We start from the raw sequence: 19952 nt of genomic DNA, 5'->3' as shown, positions 1-19952 counted from the left end.
CCCTTTGACTGTCTAAGCAGCCATCCTACCACCCCTGAAACATGGGAGTGCCTTTGTCCCTGGTCCTTTTCTCGTCGGACTGCCCTGGGGGCTGTGGAGGAGGTGTGAGCCTCCTGTTCTGTGCTTTGCACATTTCATGGTTATCATCTGAAAAGCAAATGGGCTTCAGATGAATTTTTCTTAAAAAATGTTTATTTATTTCAGAGTCAGTTAGAGGGAGAGGCAGAGAGGCTTTCCATCTGCTGGTTCACTCCCCAAGTGGCCGCGACGTCCAGGGCTGAGCCAGGTCAGAGCCAGGAGCTTCATCCAGGTCTCCCACGGGGGTGCAGGGGCCCAAGCATTTGGACCATCTCCTGCTGCTTTTCTCAGGCCGTTAACAGGGAAGTGGAGCAACTGGGACTCGAACCAGGTCCTATTTGGGATGCTGGTGTCAACACTGGCCCCCCTGATTTTTGTGTTCTTTCATGTTAAGTTTCTAACATTACAGAGTTTGCCAAAGGGGGGAGACTGAGAGATGGCAGCTGGAGAGGAGTGAGAGGTTGAGGGTGGGACGTGAGGCAGGTGCAGGATCCAGAGGGAGAGGTGGGAGCTTTGGAAATGTGACCTGCAGCCAGTGTGATCAGTGTAGTGACATCCAGAAAACAAGAAAATATAGCATAGTTGGTGGTTTTTTTTTTTTTTTTTTTGACAGAGTGGACAGTGAGAGCGAGAGACAGAGAGAAAGGTCTTCCTTTGCCGTTGGTTCACCCTCCAATGGCCGCCGTGGGCCGGCGCACTGCACTGATCCGATGGCAGGAGCCAGGTGCTTCTCCTGGTCTCCCATGGGGTGCAGGGCCCAAGCACTTGGGCCATCCTCCACTGCACTCCCTGGCCACAGCAGAGAGCTGGCCTGGAAGGGGGGCAACCGGGACAGAATCCAGCGCCCCGACCGGGACTAGAACCCTGTGTGCCGGCGCCACAAGGTGGAGGATTAGCCTAGTGAGCCACGATGCTGGCCAAGTTGGTTTTTTTAAAGGTGTATTTATTCATTTGAAAGGCAGAGTTGGAGAGAGAGAGAAGGAGAGACAGATCTTCCATCCGCTGGTTCACTCCCCAAATGACCACAAAGGCCAGGACTGGGCCAAGCTGAAACCAGGAGCTCTGTCCATGTCTCCCACATGGCTGGCAGGGGCCCAGGCACTTGGGCATCTTCTGCTGCTTTCCCAGGTGCGTTGGCAGGGAGCTGGAGGGGAAGTGGTGCAGCTGGGACTTGAACCGTCGCCCGTATGGGGTGCAGGTGGGGACCTGACCCACTGTGCCACAACGCTGGCCCCACCTGCATAGGCTGTTAAAGTTGAAACTGAACTTCCTTCTGATGGGGAGAAGCCGACTGGGAGCGTCTTGCAGGGAGCGGCTCCTGTCGTGTTGCTGAGGGCAGAGTCAAGGAGGAGTGGTAACAAGGACTTGGAGGAATTCGCTGATGATCTGTGCTTTCCCCTGCTCCCTGTCACAGGCTGCCCGTGGTGTTCACGCCTGCGGGGTCCTGGGTGCAGGAATCCATCCTACTGGGAACGCTCACCAGTGTGTGATTGATTCCGTCGGGTTTCTCGTGTGACTGTGGGAAAGCTTACTCCCCTCCTGGCTCCTGCGGAATAGTACTGCCTTGTAGATCTCACAAGAATGCTGCTTGTGTAGTCCTCTGTAGTCATTTATTGGTCACCGGGCCCTGGGCTCGACCTGGGAGGTTCCGACACCTCGCATAACTCACAGTAGTGAGTTGCTGTGTTTCCCGTGAGGGTCTCAGTGGGGCCGGCCGGGTGAGGAGTCTGGCATAGTGGCAATGTGTGGCACACTGCCAGAAGGCTTTACACTGACGGTGCAGTTGTGCCTTGGCTGAAACGGTTTCCCAGGAGACCGGCCTCCCTGTGCAGTGTTACTGCTCTCTGTCGTAGATGGCTAGGAGCTTTTATGAAATTAGTGTTCATGGGATACCTTCTACATGTTCTCTCCTTGGACAGCGTGCTGAAAATCCCAGTGTGAAGTGCACATTCATAAATGCTTCCAATTGCTTAAGTTAGCTGATGAAAGGCCTTTTGCTTTCCCATTATTATTATTATTATTTTTTTTTTTTTGACAGAGTGGACAGTGAGAGAGACAGAGAGAAAGGTCTTCCTTTTTGCTGTTGGTTCACCCTCCAATGGCTGCCGCGGCCCGCGCGCTGCGGCCGGCGCACCGCGCTGATCCGATGGCAGGAGCCAGGTACTTCTGGTCTCCCATGGGGTGCAGGGCCCAAGGACTTGGGCCATCCTCCACTGCACTCCCTGGCCACAGCAGAGAGCTGGCCTGGAAGAGGGGCAACCGGGACTAGAACCCGGTGTGCCGGCGCCGCAAGGCGGAGGATCAGCCTAGTGAGCCGCGGCGCCGGCCACCCATTACTTTGTTTCTAAAGGAAATGTACATCCCGTGTATTAGAATGAGTGGAGACAAATCCAAGGGAGCCTTTGTAAGTGCTCAGTGACTGTTGCTGTTATTTGAAATAACTTTTCACTTGTCTTTTATAACACACCTCTAGTTTTTAAAATTAGCTCTCTCCAATTGCAAACTAATTTTTGTTTTTCAAAATGAAGAGATGGTTAATCTGGATATTATTGACATCTCTGGATTTTGCAGACTAAACAAGTTGCTGAGCTTGTATTTAAATGCAAGGAATTAAAAATACTAGATATTTGCATCTTGGTCTGAAGGATTAAATGAAACATTAAAAGTTGAATTATCTTGTTCACTTTTCTTTTGAGATAGGAAAGTTCTTGGATGCAAACACATTGCATTGCACGTTTACTTTGAGGTGTCTTTGCAAGTCATTTTCATTCAGATTTTGAAGATGTGCAGGGTCCTAGCAGGGGCTGTTGACTGAGGTCAGAAAGTGCTGCTTTGGTGTGGGCAGGAGCCCCTCTTACAGCACGGAATATACTTTATAGAGAACACGCTGGAAGATAGCATACTATACACTTTATAGAATATGCACTCGAAAATCTAAGGGAGAAAGGTTGGCGAGAGTTTACACACAGTGAGAAGGGAGATTATGTTTAGTTGAAACAGTTTACGCCATTGGCCAAAACTTCCTCCGCGTTTCCCCTTGTGCGTGCACGTGACTTACGCTGGTGTGGACCGGTCTGCCTGTCCGCAGCAGGAGTCGAGTTTGCCAAGGCCACACTGTGATGCTCCGCCACTCCTCAGGTGGCACACGGACCGGACCTGTCAGTGGGTTTGCATTTGGAACATAACCATGCTAATGGCGTCTCTCATTCATCATTGCATCCCTGTCCACACAAGCAGAGCCCAGTGGACAATGGACGCACCTGCTGGAATAATTCGGGGAGACTCCTTGAGGACCTTCAACATCTGCGTCCTGCCGCCGTGCTCACCACCAGCCTCTCCGGGAGGCACCAGAGTTGCGTGTGTGTTTCCTCTTGAAAACATCTGCGATGTGTTCAGGTGTAAGGAATTTGGGCACATGAAAGAATCGTTTCCCTTCAGGTCTTTTCTCTGAAGTTGAAAACAGCTGCACGATAAGGAGTTGTCGTGTGAGAGCGCAGGATCACAGCCCCTTCAGGCTTCCTCTCTGTCGCCAAGCTTGGAGCTCTCGCCTGGGAGCCTGTTGAGGTATATCTTAGACTCACATCTGCACGAACGGGTTTTGCATTTCCTTGTTCCCAAGCCTTTTTTTTTTTTTTTTTTTTAAAGATTTCTTTCTTTCTTTGAAAGCGTGATGGGGTGGGAGGGGAGAAAGAGAGACATCTTCCATCTGCTCTCCAGGTGCCCACAGCAGCCAGGGCTGGGCCAGGCCAGGCCAAAGCTGGGAGTCTGGAACTCCACCTGGGTCTCCCATGTGGGTGACAGGAGCCCAAGCAGTGCAACCATCATCTGCTGCCACCCGAGGCATTAGCAGGAAGCTGCATTGAAGAGGAGTAGCGAAGACCCCACCGAGCGCACTGATGTAGCACCCTAAGCCGCTGCTCAAAGGGCTGTGCCACGACACCTTCCCCTGTTCCTGGGTCTTGGGATCCCATTTTGAGCCTGGGAATAGTCAGTGAAGCTGCTACGGCCCTGCCTTAGTGCTGCTTGAGTGTGGCCCACAGAGACCATGTTTTGTGTTCTCACCGCGAGGCCGCCTCTCTGCTCCCTGAGGGGCCGTGGCTAAGCTGTCTGCTGTTCAGTTCCCCAAGCTCGTCTTCCCAAAGCCACTGTCCAGAAGGTCAACGCAGCCTTGTTCTGCTTTCCTGCAACATTATCTGTGACCTCCCATATTGTATTTTGTATTTCCTCATCTTGTAGTTGGTATAACATTTTGCTTCTCAAGTTCAGAGTCAAAGCACCGCTAGGTTCTTGTGTTTAAAGACTTTTATTTATTTATTTTAGAGGTAGAGTTACAGAGAGGGAGAGAGAGAGAGAAAGGTCTTGCATCCACTGGTTATTCCCCAGTGGCCACAATGGTCGGAGCTGAGCTGCTCCAAAGCCAGGAGCCAGGAGCCTCCTCTAGGCCTCCCACATGGGTGCAGGGGCACAAGCACTCAGTCCATCTTTAACTACTTCCCCAGGCCATAGCAGAGAACTGGATCAGAAGAGGAGCAGCTGGGATGCCAACTGGGGCCCATATGGGATGCTGGCACTGCAGGCGGTAGCTTAGCCTTCTGTGCCACAGCGCTGGCCCCCAAAGTTCTTGTATTTAAAGATAAAAGAGTTTGGCACCAGAAAGGCTTAGCTTCTTTGTAAGAGGCAGGCTGTGCCCGTTAGAAGATATGCTCAGAAAGAGAAAGTTTTCCCTTGGAATTATTGCCACAAGCATCTTTCTCAGAGCAGCCCTGTTGGGTTCCTATAAAAAAAATATTTATTTATTTGAAAGTCAGAGTTGGAGAGTGAGAGAAACAGAGAGAGGTCTTCTATCTGCTTGTTCCCTCCCCAGATGGCTACAATGGCCAGGCTAAAGCCAGGGACCAGGAGCTTTTTCTAGGTCTCTTAAATCTTGGGTTTTTTTGCTTTTTTTTTTTTTTAAAGATCTTTATTTATTTGATAGGTAGAGTTACAGACAGTGAGAGAGACAGACAGAGAGAAAGGTCTTCCTTCCGTTGGTTCACTCCCCAAATATCCGCAACGGCCGGAGCTACGCCAATCCGAAGCAAGTACTTGGGCCATCTTCTACTGCTTTCCCAGGCCACAGCAGAGAGCTAGACTGGAAGAGGAGCAACCGGGACTAGAACCAGCGCCCATATGGGATGCTGGCGCCACAAGTGGAGGATTAATCTAGTGAGCCAGGGCGCGGGCCCCCTCTAGGTCTCTTATGTAGATGCCAGGACCCAAACACTCAAGACTCTTCTGCTGCCTTTCCCAGGCCATTAGTAGGGAGCTGGATCAGAAGTGGAGCAGGTGGGATGCAAACCGGTGCCCATATAGGATGCCAGCCTTGCAGGTGGAAGCTTAACCCGCTTTGCCACAATGCCAGCCCCCTGTCTGCTTCCTTGAATACTATTGTCTCCTCCTTCAGCCGACTCTGCCTTGGCTTCCAGGCCAGCTGCTTTCCCTTGGCTTTCTTCTTGCTCTGATCACCTTCATTCCCTGCCTGCTTTTGGGTTCTGCTTCTTTGCTGTTCTGGCCAAGGGGGATGTTCTCCCTGGAGTGCCATCCCAGGTCCTCTTCTGGGGATGATTTTCTCTTTGCCTCTTCCTGCCTCTCGCATCACATGCGCGAGTTACTACCCAGCTAGTACACCTCCCATAGGGACTTCTCTTCTCGGGATGGTGGCTTTAACTCCCTCCTGGGTGGCTTCCTGTGGATGTTTGCTAAAGCCTGGCACTCAGCACGTCTCAAAATGAATAGAGGGGTGGACGTTTGGCCTGGAGTTACTAAGACGCTTGGGACCCGTGTCAGACTGCCTGGTTCGGATCCTGGTTCTGTTCCTCATTGCAGCTTTCTGTACACTCTGGGAGGCAGCAGGTGATGCCTCAAGTGGTTGGGTCCCTGCCACCCACGTGGTATTGAGTTTCTAGCTTCTGGCTTTGGCCTGGCCCAGCCCTGGCTGTTGTAGGCATTCGATTCTGTAGTAGCGGGTGAGATTCCCTCGTGATCTGCCTCGCTCTCCCTCTGCCTCTCAGGAAAAAGACTGAAGGAAACTGTCTCACTTCAGACTCGCTTCTCTCACAATACTCAAGAGTTGCACAGCCTCTTGTTTGAATCCTGTTGGGCTCATTAACCTGCTTGCCTGCCTCATCACGTGGGCCAGGACCGCTGAGACAGTGTTGGCTTGTTCCCAGTTTAAAGCATTCTATTTTCACCAGTAAGTATGATGTTAACTACATTTTTATTTTCTGTAGATGCTCTTTTTGATGAAGTTTTCTAAAATGAAGTTGTAAGAATATTTTTCATTACCTGGTGATGAATATATTCTTAATGTTTATTCTTACATTTTTTTAGACATCTATTTTGTTTGAAAGGCAGAGTTATGCCAAGAGAAGGAGAGAGAGAGAGATCTTCCATTTGCTGCTTTACTTCTCAAAAGGCCGCAATGGCCAGGGCTGAGCCAGGCTGAAGCCCAGAGCCAGGAGTTTCACCCAGGTCTCCCGTGTGGATGTAGGGGTGCAAGCGCATGGGCCAGCTTCCATTGCTTTCCCAGGCACATTCGTAGGGAGCTGGATTGGAAGTGCAGCAGCTGGGATTGGAACTGGTGCCCATATGGTACGCCAGCATCGCAGGTGGCAGCTTCATCCACTGTGTCACCGTGCCAGCCCCTATATTCTTAATGTTTAGAAGATCCCTGTTAAGAACAACGAAAATCAGCACCTTCCTTAAGGAAATTTGAAATTGTTAATAAAACTGACAGGAGTCAGAGAAGCTTTCACAGCTGAAAAGGAAAAGATACTAATTCTTCATGGGGCTAATAACTGTACGTGATAGAAGTTTCATTTTGCTAGCTTTAAAATTTTTAAAAAAGATTTATTTATTTGAAAGGCAGAGAGAGAGAGAGAGAGAGGAATCTTCCATCTTTTGGTTACTTTGCAAATGGCTGCAACAGCTAGGGCTGGGCCAGTCTGAAGACAGGAGCCAAGTTTTCCATATGGGCGGCAGGGGCTGAAGTACTTGAACTGTCATGTGCTATCTCCCAGACATATCAGCAGGGAGCTGGATGGGAAGTGGAGCAGCTGGGACTCAAGCCAGCACTCTGTGGGATGCCAGTGTCACAAGTGGTGGCTTACCTGAATGCTCCACAAATATGACCTGCTTTCTGTTATTTAAATAGTTTAGGAGATTCAAAGTAAAGTTTCGGTTTTGCTAACACCATGTTATTCCTCTGTGTGTGTGTGTGTGTGTGTGTGTGTATACCCTGACCATCACCACTGGAACTGTAAGGTCTAAGCAATTTAAAATTTAATTTAGCTCCTGTTTTCCATCTTTAGGGAAATTAATTTTAAAATTTATTTATTGAGAGGCAGAGTTACAGAGAGAGGTAGAGACAGAGTTCTTCTGTCTGCTGGTTCACTCCCCAAATGGCCACAACAACCAGGGCTGGGCCAGACTGAAGCCAGGAGCTTCTTCCAGGTCTCCCATGTGGGTGCAAGGACCCAAGGACTTGGGCCATCTTCTGCTTTCCCAGGCCGTAGCAGAGAGCTGGATTGGAAGTGGAGCAGCTGGGTCTTGAACCAGTGCCCATACAGGATGCCGGTGCTTCAGGCCAGGGCATTAACCCACTGTGCCACAGTGCCACAGTGCCGGCATCAAAAATAAATCTTAAAAAAAAAAAAAAGAAGAAGAAAGAAAGCTCTATCTTCAGAATATGCATCATAGGCCTTTGGGGTGGGAAAGTTAAAGGAGATGATGAATTAGAATCCTAAAGATGCCTTATGTATAGTGGGCATGTAACAAACATGTGTTGAATGAAGACAAAAAAGAGACAAGGGGAGAGTGTTTGGTGCAGTGGTTAAGACACCTGCATCCCATATCAGAGTGCTTCAGTTAAACATTTTCCATGTCTCTATTATCCTAAAAAAAAAAAAAAAAAAAAAATCATAGCTTCTCATTACCCAGACTTAAGCAAGCACTGTCCTGTGCCATAGGTCAGGAGTGTCCTTGGCCTCTTTGGTGTTAGCTTCTGAGTCCACTGCCACTCTGCATGTGTCCCTGCAGCCCTGGGTGGCCCGGTCCCTGTCCACCTGCTTGATGTAAGGAGTTGTGTGTCTCCCTTTGCACTGTTAGGACTTAAAGGCCAGTCTCTTTGTTCAGCCATCAGAGCAAAGAGAGCTTAATTTCAAGGTTTTCCTTCCTGCTGAGTTGTGAGGTCAGGAGTGTTTATGCAAGAGTCAAGGGCACAGATACTTGGAGATCTGTGATTTTCCTGAAGTGAGCATATCTGTGCCATAAGGATGGTGGTAGATTTAGGGAACACCTCTGACTTCTTCTCCATCTGACCTCTTCTGCAGAACACTCACTGTTGAGCCGTGCTTCAGCTCCAGGTGCCCTCTGACCCTCCACCAGCCCCCCAGGAACCAAGGCTGCCTGCCCTGGCCGCCTCTCCTTTCTCTCCAGGGGAAGCCTGGGGCTAAAGAAACCAGCTCTGTGTTCCCAGTGCTGCCTGCATTTCAAAGGAGACAGACAGAGTGGTATTTCCACTTTCCAGCAGGGTTTTGTAGGGTCTTTCCTTGGGGTGGGTTGGGGTGGGACATGGACTGAGGTGGGGGGAGGGATGCTGTGCAGGTGCCCACTGTGTGCCTGCTTCCTTCACTGCCGTCCTCTCATATGTAGTTGGAAACATTGAGCATGGCAGTGCTGGGTTGGGAAGCTTGTGTGAGAAGTCATCCCATTGATCGTTAAGATTATAAACCAACACAGGTTCACACTGAGAGCACATGAGAGAGTTGGGAGAGGCAGGAGGGAAGTGATAGTATCTGTAGCACAGAGGTCAGAGGAAGTGGGCTGGAATCCTGGCAGGAGTGTGGTTGCTTCATTGAGAACTTCCTGTTGAGGAGGGGAGGCTGGTTGCCTTGGGTCTGGAAGAGCTGAGTGGACTGGGTAGCGTGCTTACAGCAGTCACAGAGGCAGAGCTGCTGTTTCCTGAATTCTCGCTCACTATTACCCAGTGCCTTAAATGGGACGGAAGATCTCGATGCTTCTCCACAGACAAGAAATGGGTGGCCCAGATGGTGTGGTGCGGATGCAGAGGTCTGTTAGAGGTGAATGTGCTACGTATTTTCAGGTGGCTGCTGTCCCACTGGACTGAGGGTTGGTGGGAGCCTGGGTGAGGTGATGTCTGCATGGAAGACTTCGTCGCTTACAGGATGTGAATCAAAGCGAGGCGGACTCTCTGCATGGCTGACAGGGCTCCTGCCTCTGTGGCCCACTTACCTCTTCTCTCTCCTCACTTCCAGGCGGACTCGTCTCTGTTTCTCAGGGCACTGATGGGCATTTGTCTCCTTAGTTTTCTGCAGTTTTCACTGTCGCTGCAGGTGGGTGACGCTGACTGAGGCGAAACAGGAACTCAAGAGGTAGGGAGGTTTGGGGTTAGGTGGAGAAAGGAAGCTATTTGAGAAAATACAGACTTAGATACAGAGGCCAAAGTTAATGAAATAAACACTGTGATGTGAACAGGCTGGGAGAGTCAGCCGGGTGCCCTGAGAGAGCTGGGGCCGGGCAGTGGGTCTGGCTGAGTGCTGTGCCACCTCTGCACCCGCAGCAGCCCAGCCCCCTGACCAGTGAGAAAGTGCTGCTTTTTTTTTTTTTTTAAAGATTTATTTATTTATTTGAAAGTCAGAGTTACACAAAAAGAGGAGAGGCAGAGAGAGAGAGAGAGGTCTTCCATCCACTGGTTCACTCCCCAATTGGCTGCAACGGCCGGAGCTGCGCTGATCCGAAGCCAGATGCCACGAGAATCTTCCGAGTCTCCCACGTGGATGCAGGGGCCCAAGGACTTGGGCCATCTTCTACTGCTTTCCCAGACCATAGCAGAGAGCTGGATCGGAGGAGAAGCAGCCGGGACTAGAACCGGCGCCCATATGGGATGCTGGCACTTCAGGCCAGGGCGTTAACCCGCTGCTCCACAGCGCCGGTCCCCACAAGTGCCTCTTGCAGTCTGTGTCTTGCCCTAGACTGGGTATCTGCTGTCTATCGTGCCTGCTGGGGTCGGGTGTGAGGTGGGGGTCACCGGCTCCAGGATTGGGACAGCCAGTTGGGACTCCTGTAACCCCACCTCCACTTCTTGCTCTGGACTGAGACCTCAGCTGCCCACCCGACAGCAGGTGCAGGCGTCCTTTGATAGCCGGTCCCAAGAGCCATAATGGTGTGGGGATTTCCACTTGATTCCCGAAGAGGTTGCTTCTGCTTTTGACCATTGGTCAGGTTTGTTTTCAGCATCTTTATCCCTTTTTGTATCCTAAAACATGGCCTGTAGTGGAATACATTTGTCACCGCTCTTGGCTTAAACAACAGTTCTGAGGCTGGGAGTCCAAGATCAAAGTATGGGCAGATCTGAAACGAGTGCTGGAGGCGGACGGCAAAGGTTGCACAGTGAGATGAATGTGCCGAGCGCCGCTGAGCTGTCCGCTTCCAGATGGTGGAGACGGCAAGTTCTATGTATCTCTTATCGGCATCAATAAAAATCATTTTTTTTAAAAAAAAAAAGCTGTTTCTCTTCTATAGGCTGTTTTTCCCCCAAGGAGTGCTCGGTTTCTGACGTGCGCTTTGGTCGGCGCCATGAGAGAATTTGGTTGCCACATTTAGCAGTGATCAAGCCCCCTCCCTCCTCTCCACTTCCCCAGAACTTCAAACGAAAGGTATTCCTTGTGATCTTGCGAGGGGTTTGTCTGGGAGGCAAAATTCTGGAAACACATTTCTTTTTACCACTTTTAAAAGATGTATTTATTTTATTTGAAAGGCATAATGACCGAAAGAGAGAGGAGAGGATAGGGAGGGATGGGGAAAGAGAGACAGATCATCTGCTGGTTCACTCTTCACATGACTTCAATGGCGGGCGCTGAGCCAGGCAAAAACCAGGAGCCAGGAACCCCATCTGTGTGTCCTGCATGGGTGCAGGGGCCCGTGGACTTGAGCCATCTTCTGCAGCCATTCCAGGCACATTAGCAGGGAGCTGGGGGGGAAGCAGAGCAGGTGGGACTGCTCCAGTATGGGATGCTGGTGTCACAAGTTGTGGTTTAGCCTGGGCACCACAGTACTGGCCCCAGATTTCATTGTGGCCACTGACATTTCTGCCGCTGGACAAGGTATGGGCTTTGGGAAGTGGAGGGAAGGTCTGGGGGGGACCCAGGCTTTATTGACTCTCAGGCTTATACAATTTATGAGTCTGCTTTAGGAAAATGAACACAAAATGATCTTACTTTTGAAACTTCCAAGACCATTCATCGTGCAGGTGTTGTTGGGACCTTAGAAGGCCCCCTGAGGTTTTAGCTTCATTGCTTTGGTGTAACTTGTTTCTCTTGCAAAATGAGGGGTGGATTAAAGGAGGGACTGCCTACAGCAACCTGTATATATCCTCTGAGCTTTTGTTCTTGGACGCAAAGAGATTTGGAAAAATGTGTTACCTTCACCATGCTGAATGAGTTGCTAGGACGCCGTTAGGAAGGGAAGAGGGTTTTGCAGTTGAAATTCAATTATAGTGCATGTTTCATTTAAGCCTTCTCCCAACTTCCATTCGGCAGGAGTTTGTGCTGTAATTTAGTATTATAAAGTGACCTCTGACCAAAACCAATTAACTTTGAATTTCACGCCTGGACTGTTGCATGATGAAATTGTAGAGGCATTATCTGAGGAATTGTATAAAATTTCCATGGTAATTTTGACCTTGCTACATTCTCATGTCAAAGCAGATGCGGTCTTCTCTTCTTTGTGTGGTAATTACTTTCTGGTGTCTCCCGCCCCCTCTGATTAGTCTGCATATCTGTTCTCTTACTTAGATAAATACTTCATCAATCAGAGATTAGAAGAATCTCATTACCCATGGGAATCCCTAGTGTCACTCTGGGCTTTAATGGAGCTCTTAGGGGGTCGTTATCATTGAGAGCAGCACTTGGTGACCAGATGGTCCCACTGGGAGCGCCTTGCTGGCTGGCTGTGTCCAGCAGGACACTTCATGAGGCATCACACAGGCAAGCAGATCCTGGTTTGGTGGTTGGGCACGTTTTGTTTTACCCTCAGAAATGGCATGATTTTTTATGTCTTTTTTGGGTGTGAGTAGAATGCAGATTTTACTTCATATCGTGAAAACGAAATGGGGAAAAACATCAAAGCATGCACCCATCCCCTTTTGCAGGATAATTCGTTGTGGGTGAGCCTGGGCTGGGTCCTGCCTCAGGGACCCAGGGCAGCTGCTTTGCAGGCTTCTGCACCCAGCCCAGTCCCTGGTTTCTGGACGTAGTTGTCACTCTCCAGATTGCGTGTTCTGATGCCAGCCATGCTTGTGGGTGACCTTGACAAGTACACTCTCCCCTCCTGGACAAAGTCAGGATTTGAATCCCAAGTTAAAGGTGAAAAACAAGTTCTGGAACTCCATTAAACCCCGTTACCATTCAAGGAGGGCTTCTTATCCTCGAATCCTTGAAAACCACCGTTCCCTCAGCGATTTTGAAGGGAGACTCTACTGCCTGCTTTGCTGTCTGGGGGCGTTCGGGGTCTGTTCCCTCGCGTGGTCTGTTCCTTCGTGTTCCTGTTGGCTTGAGGGTAGCTGGGTCATTTCTGGCTGGCCCCGTACTCCAGAGAAAAAGGATGTGGTGGAAGAAAAGACATTGAGAATGAGTGAAGCAAGGGAGAATGTGGCATTGTTCTGAGTTTCCACTGAGTGTGGTCAGTTGGAGGAGGAGGGGGTGAGCGGGGAGTAAGGCCAGATCAACACTGGTCTGACGGTCACAGCCCGGCCTTCGTTTGAACACAGCTGTTTCTGATGAATGCCTAAAATTCAAGGACTGCATTACTCATAGTTGATAAACCCTCTTTAGTCTAAATTCTTCACTTCAGTAGAAAATGCGAACAATGAGGTTTTTTTTTTTTTTGAGAATGCATTTGTTTTAGGAGAATTACATAAAGCCAGACAAACCTAGTCCGTTTCTTATCTATCTGTATGTCTCATTTCAGCATACAAATCTACTTTTAAATGACATCTCTATTTTACTTAGACGGAAGCATGTGTGCATACTAAATTTTAAACTTTTCATCGCTTCATATCCAATAGTTTTATAACTATAATTAAAATTAAACATCATATTCATATAATTTTCATTTCCACTTGCAGCTGTGGCCCTACCACTCTGAGCTTGTCCACTCTTGTCTGATCCTGTGAGCCAAGCAGGGCTGGGCCTCGTTAGTACTTGGATGAGAGATTTTTTAAAAAAATTAATTAATTTATTTTCCTTTTCTAAAATGGGGGGGGGGGGAGATTCCATTTGTTGGTTCAATCACCAAATCCTTGTAATAGCTGGGACCTGAAATTCACCCTGTATCTCCCATGTGGTGTGAGGAACCTGCTGCCTCTGGGATGCACGTTAGCAGGGTAGGACACAGTAACTGGGGCTCGACCCAGGCATTCCGACGGGGGATGCAGGCATCCCAGTGACCCCAGCAAGTGCCTGCCCTGAGACTGGCTGTTAACAGCAGCTTCCCTGTACCTCTTTCATCCCAAGCGCTCATAAAGCCGTGTGCTGATCGGCTCATCACTGGAGAAGAAAGTAAGTGGCCTGCAGGTAGTCTCGGGTGAACGTTCTGTATCGGAGTTTGCTCCTTCGCACTGCACTGCCATGTTGACCGGAACCCTGCTTCCCTCCCGTCCACGTTTATCTTCGGTGTTTGTGCTGGGAGAGGAAAGCCTTTTCCTGTGGTGGGTGTGGGCCCTGGACTGCTGTCAGTGATGTGGACTGCAGCACCCAGCCCCGTTCAGCCCAATCTCATTTCCTCTCCCCAGGCCACCCCCAGCCTGGGCCCTCGGTCTGCCCGTTCTGCGGGGCACTTTAAGGATGTTTGTAGAGAAAATACCGTGAGACTCAGTTTCTCCTCCCTTTCACTCACAACACAGATGGCTGCTGTGGTCCCCACACGCGTGGCGCCTTCCCCTCCGGCAGGCAAGCGGTCAGCTCAGCCTGGCGCCCTGCAAGTCAGCTCTGACCCCGTCTATCTGGACATGGTGCGGGGTCCCCCAGGCCGAGGGCCAGTGCCTCCACTTCAGTGCCCCCTACTTCAGACACCAGTCACAAGTCTTGAACCTCCAGAAATTTCAGCTGATCAGCTACCAGGTGGGTGTCCAGGACCCCCTCCTTGGCTTTGGCTAATATGCCAGAGTAGCTCACAGGGAAGCACTGTGCCTACGTCTGCTGGTTTGTTCCCAAGGCTGTTTTACCGGACACAGAAACAGCCGGATGAAGGCACCACAGGGTGAGGTTTGTGGGATCCTCAGTGCAGGAACTGCCATTGCTGGGGAGTTGGGGTGCCCCACCCCCGACTCATCACCCATGCGTCTGGTTCACTTCCTGTCGGCCTCCCTGTGTTCAGCTGTCCAGAGACTCCTAGCTCTATTCTATCATGGTTCTATGGAGAATTCATGGCACAGACATGGACAATGGTGTAGAAATCTGATTGGACAGAGGTGCACACCCCTGCCGTGGCTCCCAGCTGTAAGGGTTCTGTTTTCGTGGGAAATAGGGAGGGAGGGAGGCAGCAGGAAAGAGCATTTAAGGGCTCAGCCCTTCCATGTTGGAAGCTCCCGCCATCCCTCCGTGGCCTGCCCCACGCCCACTCCACACCCTTTTCTGTGGCCCCGGCTCTGTGACACCGAGGGTCCTGGGGAAGCCGTCTCTCGCCTCCCGGAACCTGAGCTGCCGCTTTCCCTGTTGTGTGTGCTGTCGATACGATTCTGTCTGCTCCGTTTCCCAGGGTTTCCTTAGAGTCTCTGGTCCGTCCCTGGCTGGTGTCTCCTGTCTGCAGCATCGGGGTTTATTGTTCCCCTCTGTTGTTTCGGGCGTGTGCCTGGGAGGAAGCTCTTCGTTCCGGGTACTCCACGGCCGGGGCTTGCACAGATGTGAGGACTGAACTGCGGGTTCACCTTTGTGGGGTGTCTCACTCTGGGAGCGTTTGGGCTCCCCTGGGGACTCTTTTTCTTAACTCAGCTCTGCCCCTGTGCCAGAGGGGTGGCGGTCGGTCAGGTGGCCACTGCCCTGGGCAGCCACTTTTGCCTGTGGATTTGCATCTCGCACTGGAATTTTGCTTTGCTGCTGCTGTTTGCCCTTGTTTGAAGCTTGATAGGAGAAGAGAGCTGCGATTGGGAACTGTAGGTGTCTGGAACCGCATCCCGTGTGTTTGCAGGGAGGAAGGGCGAAGGGAGAGTGGAGGCAGAGTCCCAAGTTTTAGGTTTGGCTTGGGGTCAGGCTCCTTTCTCTGTTTTTCTTTCCTTCCTCCCATTTTTAAAAAAATATTTATTTATTTGAAAGTCAGAAGAGAGGCAGAGAGAGAGAGAGAGAGAGAGAGAGAGAGGGGTCTTCTATCCGCAAGTTCACTCCAACTGGCCGCAACGGCCAGAGCTGGGCCGATCAGGAGCCAGGAGCTTCTTCCAGGTCTCCCACATGGGTACAGGGGCCCAAGGACTTGGGCCATCTTCTACTGCTTTGCCAGGCCATAGCAGAGAGCTGGATCAGAAGTGGAGCAGCTGAGACTCGAACTGGCGCCCATATAGGATGAGATGCTGACACTGCAGGCAGCAGCTTTACCCGCTACGCCACAGGGCTGGCTCCCTTTTATTTCATTTAAAATATTTATTTGAAAGGCAGAGTCACAGAGAGGCAAGGCAGAGAGAGAGAAAGGTCTTTATCCACTGGTTTACTCCCCAAATGCCCGCGACAGCCACACCTGGGCCAATCTGTAGCAAGGAGCTTCTTGTGGGTCTCCCACGTGGGTGCAGGTGCCCAAGGACTTGGACCCTCTTCTGCTGCTTTCCCAGATGCATTAGCAGGGAGCTGAAGTAGAAGTGGAGCAGCTGGGACTTGAATTGGTGCCCATATGGGATGTGGGCGCTGCAGACGATGGCTTTGCCTGCTATGCACAGTGCGGCCCCTCCTCCGTTTTTCATTTCTCTTCAGTGTCTTTTTGTCCCAGATTAGTTCAGCAGAGCAGCAGGCACTGGCTGTGGGGCATCCTGAGCTTGCAGCAGGCCAGATCCCACCAGCACGCGACCTTTCGCCTGGTCTCGCCTTCCTGCTTTCTGTCTTCTCACAAACCTCTAGAGGCCATTGATGTCAGGGTTGGTGCCGTGGTGCAGTGGGTTAGGCCAGTGCCTGCAGCACTGGTGTCCTGACTGCTCCATGTCCTATCCAGCTCCCTGCTAGTGAGCCTGGGTAAAGCAATGGAGGGTGGCCCAAGTATTTGGATGCTTGCATGCACGTGGGAGACCCTGATGAAGCTCCTGGCTCCTGGCTTTGAACTAAACCAGCCCTGGCCATTGCAGCCATTTGGGGAGTGAACAAGTGGTTAGAAGATCTCTCTCTCTCTCTCTCTCTCTCTCTCTGTTAACTTTGCCTTTCAAATAAATAAAATATCCTCCCCCCCCCCTTTTTTTTAAGTCCTTTGATGTCTTGAAACATACAGGTTGCAAGGACAGGAAGCACTTCTGTGTCTAGGGCTAAGAGTGATGCCAGGGGTAAGGACACCCAGACTCTAGCATGTGGCTGTCTCCTTGTTCAGTTTTGGGGAGCAAGCAGGTGAATCTTGTGAGTGAATGCATCTTGGGCAGAGGCTCTGACAGTGCTGAGCACTGAGTGGCCATTGCTGGCATTACGGTGCCCAAGCAAGGGTCCTGTTCCTGGTCTGAGTGCACTTGCTGCTGTCCTCTGTACCCGGGTGCTGTTTGGGTCAAGTGGGGACAAGTGTGGCCATGGAAAGAAAAGGAAGGAGCCAGAGGAAGGGCAATGGGAGGTCGGGTGTGTCCAGGGACAGGAAAGACAAAAAGCAGACCAGAGTGGCAGGGCTGGCGACCAGAGGAGGAGGAGCTTGGAGCTGACCAGGAAGCCTCAAGCATGGGCCTGATGTCTTGGGGAAGGTGCGGCCTGTGGGAGAGTTTTGGTTGAAATAGACAGTATTTTTATAGCATGGTAAATGCTGCAACAAACAAACAAACCCAGGCATGCTGGAACAGAGAGAGGACCCGAAACCCTCTGTCAGCTTGTTAAAGAGAACATGGGGGCGGGCATTTGGCACAGTTGGTAAAGACACCACTTGAGACATCTGCATCCCATGTCGGGGTGCCTGGGTTTGAGTCCCAGCCCTGCTTTTGCCTCCAGCTTCCTGCCAGTCGGCCCCCTGGGAGGCGGCAGGTGATGGCTCAAGTCCTTGGGTCCCTGCCACCCATGTAAGAGACCTGGATTGGTGTCTGGGCTCTCGCCTTTGGCCTGACTCAGTCCCTCGTGCTGTGGGTATTTGGGAAGTGAACTGCGGATCAAAGATCTCTCTCTCTTTTTGCCTTTCAAAGAAATAAATGAGAAATCATGGTTCCTTGTTTAAGCCGTCAAACAGAGGCCGTGTTGTGATGGTGCCCCGGCTTTTAAATGCATGTGCAAGTTGGGGATCAGGCCCTACTATACAGCTTGTGGCCTCCAGACAGCTGCTCCTCTGGGGCGCAGTGGACCCCTTCTGTGTCTTCCTGGGGTGAGGGAGGCCGAGGGGGGGACTGTGCCTCTCCAAAAGGCTGGTTCTGTAGCTGGTTCCTACCTGGACCTCGTGGAAGCCTTTTTTTTTTTTTTTGGACAGGCAGAGTGGACAGTGAGAGAGAGAGAGAGACAGAAAGGTCTTCCTTCTGTTGGTTCACCCCTCAATGGCTGCTGCGGCCAGCGCATCACGCTGATCCGAAGGCAGGAGCCGGGTACTTATCCTGGTCTCCCATGGGGTGCAGGGCCCAAGGACTTGAGCCATCCTCCACTGCACTCCCGGGCCACAGCAGAGAGCTGGCCTGGAAGAGGAGCGACCAGGACAGAATCCAGCGCCCCAACCAGGACTAGAACCTGGTGTGCTGGCGCCACAAGGCGGAGGATTAGCCTAGTGAGCTGTGGCGCCGGCCCCGTGGAAGCCTTTGAGCACGTCGCGGGATGAGCTACGGCTCTGCTTGGTCTCCATTTCCCCTAATTTTTGCACACTGAGTTGCCAGGCTTCCTCATTAGCCTAAGTTACTAGTGCAGTTGAGACTGTTAGCTTTGGCTGGCGCTGGACAGTTTCTCTGACTGTCCCTGCAGCTGTGCCTTGGCATGGTGCTCACAGCAGCTATCCTTGTTCCAAGGGCACAGCCTGGCAGACTGTCCTGACCCCTTGTTTTATAATTGGCTCACACCAGAATGCTTCTACTTTGAAATAAACAGCTTTAATTTAAAATTCTTTAAAAAAAAAAAAAAAAAAAAAAAAAAACCTTGAGAGGATGATAGAACCATTGACTTTAGGTCAAGCAAGAATCTTGTGTTTAAAATTTTAGTTTATGGCCCGCGTCGCGGCTCACTAGGCTAATCCTCCACCTTGCGGCGCTGGCACACCGGGTTCTAGTCCCGGTCGGGGCGCCGGATTCTGTCCCGGTTGCCCCTCTTCCAGGCCAGCTCTCTGCTGTGGCCAGGGAGTGCAGTGGAGGATGGCCCAAGTGCTTGGGCCCTGCACCCCATGGTAGACCAGGAGAAGTACCTGGCTCCTGCCATCGGATCAGCGCGGTGCGCCGGCCGCGGCAGCCATTGGAGGGTGAACCAACGGCAAAGGAAGACCTTTCTCTCTGTCTCTCTCACTGTCTACTCTGCCTGTCAAAAAAAATTTATTTTAAATATATATGTGTATATATGTATATTTAGGTATATATATATGTAGGTGTATTTATATTATATGTATATTATATATATGTATGTGTGTGTATATATATATATATATATATATGGCTTGTCAGAGAAAGAAAGCTTATAGGCAAAGCATGTTTGAAGAATATGGTGTGACAGGAGAAAGAGCACCATAACGGATGCTTTCAGTTACTCAAGCCAAGTGGGTTTTGACAGTCTTAGCAACAATGCTTTCTCAATTCCCTGATTACCCGCCCCATGTAAGTGGAGCTGGTGAGAATTTTATAGCTTCGGGGTTAAAATATGTATTGGAAACAAAAACTGGAGTTCTCAGAAGTGTAAGACCACACCTTTTCTTTAACGATTTATTTTATTTATATGAAAGGCACAATTATAGAGAGAGGAGAGAGAGAGAATCTTCTGTCTGCTGGTTCACTCCCCAGATGTCCACAAAAGTGGCGCTGGGCCAGACTGAAGCCAAAGGTCAGTAAGCCCAGGAGGTCTCCCATGGAGTAGCAGGGTCCCAGCAGATTGAGCCATCACGGTTGTCTCCCAAGGTGTGCATTGGCAGGAAGTGGGCATCAGGAGCTGAGCAAGTTAGTGAGTCCAGGTACCGTGACAGGGGCGTGGTGGCTTAACTGCCCAGTGATTCGCTCTCTCCCCCCTTTTTTCTGAATGAATGACTGACTTGCACAGTTGTGGGCATCTGGTTGGTTCCCTGGCTTCGAGATGCGCTGTTCTAGCTGATCCTGCTGCCTGGCCCATTCTGTACAGAGTCACCCATCTCTCTTAGCCACCATTTTTGTTCGTTTGGACAAGATTCTCACCAGGGTTGTTCTCAAGTTGTAACAGAGCATTTCCTCAACTTTTCTTCCCTCATTTCGTTTTCTGAAGTCTGGGTTGAATAAGTACAGTGTTTGACACAGAGTGAGGCCATGGCATTGACACGGAGCGAATGGGCTTGGACAAAGAGCTGGTTTGAGTCCACAGTGAGGACCAGCTGGGAGGCAGGGGACGCTTGGGAATGGCGAGTGGCAGAGAGCGAGTGTGGACGCAGGTGTGCGACCCCGGGGGCAGAATGGGGATTGTGGATGCGCCGCCCCAGGAGGCCGCAGCACGGAGAGGCCTTGCACCCCGGAAGTG

At 50.8% G+C, this 19952-nt stretch overlaps 1 protein-coding gene across 5 annotated transcripts in view; it reads left to right on the top strand.

Annotated features, from left to right (window-relative positions):
* TIAM2 (TIAM Rac1 associated GEF 2) overlaps positions 1–19952 on the top strand; it is a 247572-nt gene that overhangs the window by 36726 nt on the left and 190894 nt on the right. The window contains exon 2 of one of the 5 annotated variants that reach the window (XM_089332526.1): positions 3517–3642. The exons of the other annotated variants lie outside the window; for them this stretch is intronic. The gene's annotated coding sequence lies outside the window, so the exon portion shown is untranslated. The remainder of the gene's footprint in view (positions 1–3516; positions 3643–19952) is intronic. 5 annotated transcript variants of the gene reach the window in all.

The sequence above is a fragment of the Oryctolagus cuniculus genome, chromosome 5 (genome assembly GCF_051225735.1).
Source record: "Oryctolagus cuniculus isolate XC-2025 breed Fujian yellow rabbit chromosome 5, ASM5122573v1, whole genome shotgun sequence".
Taxonomy (NCBI): domain Eukaryota; kingdom Metazoa; phylum Chordata; class Mammalia; order Lagomorpha; family Leporidae; genus Oryctolagus; species Oryctolagus cuniculus.
The sequence above is the reverse complement of the archived record's forward strand: the minus strand, read 5'-3'. Positions and strand labels throughout refer to the sequence as shown.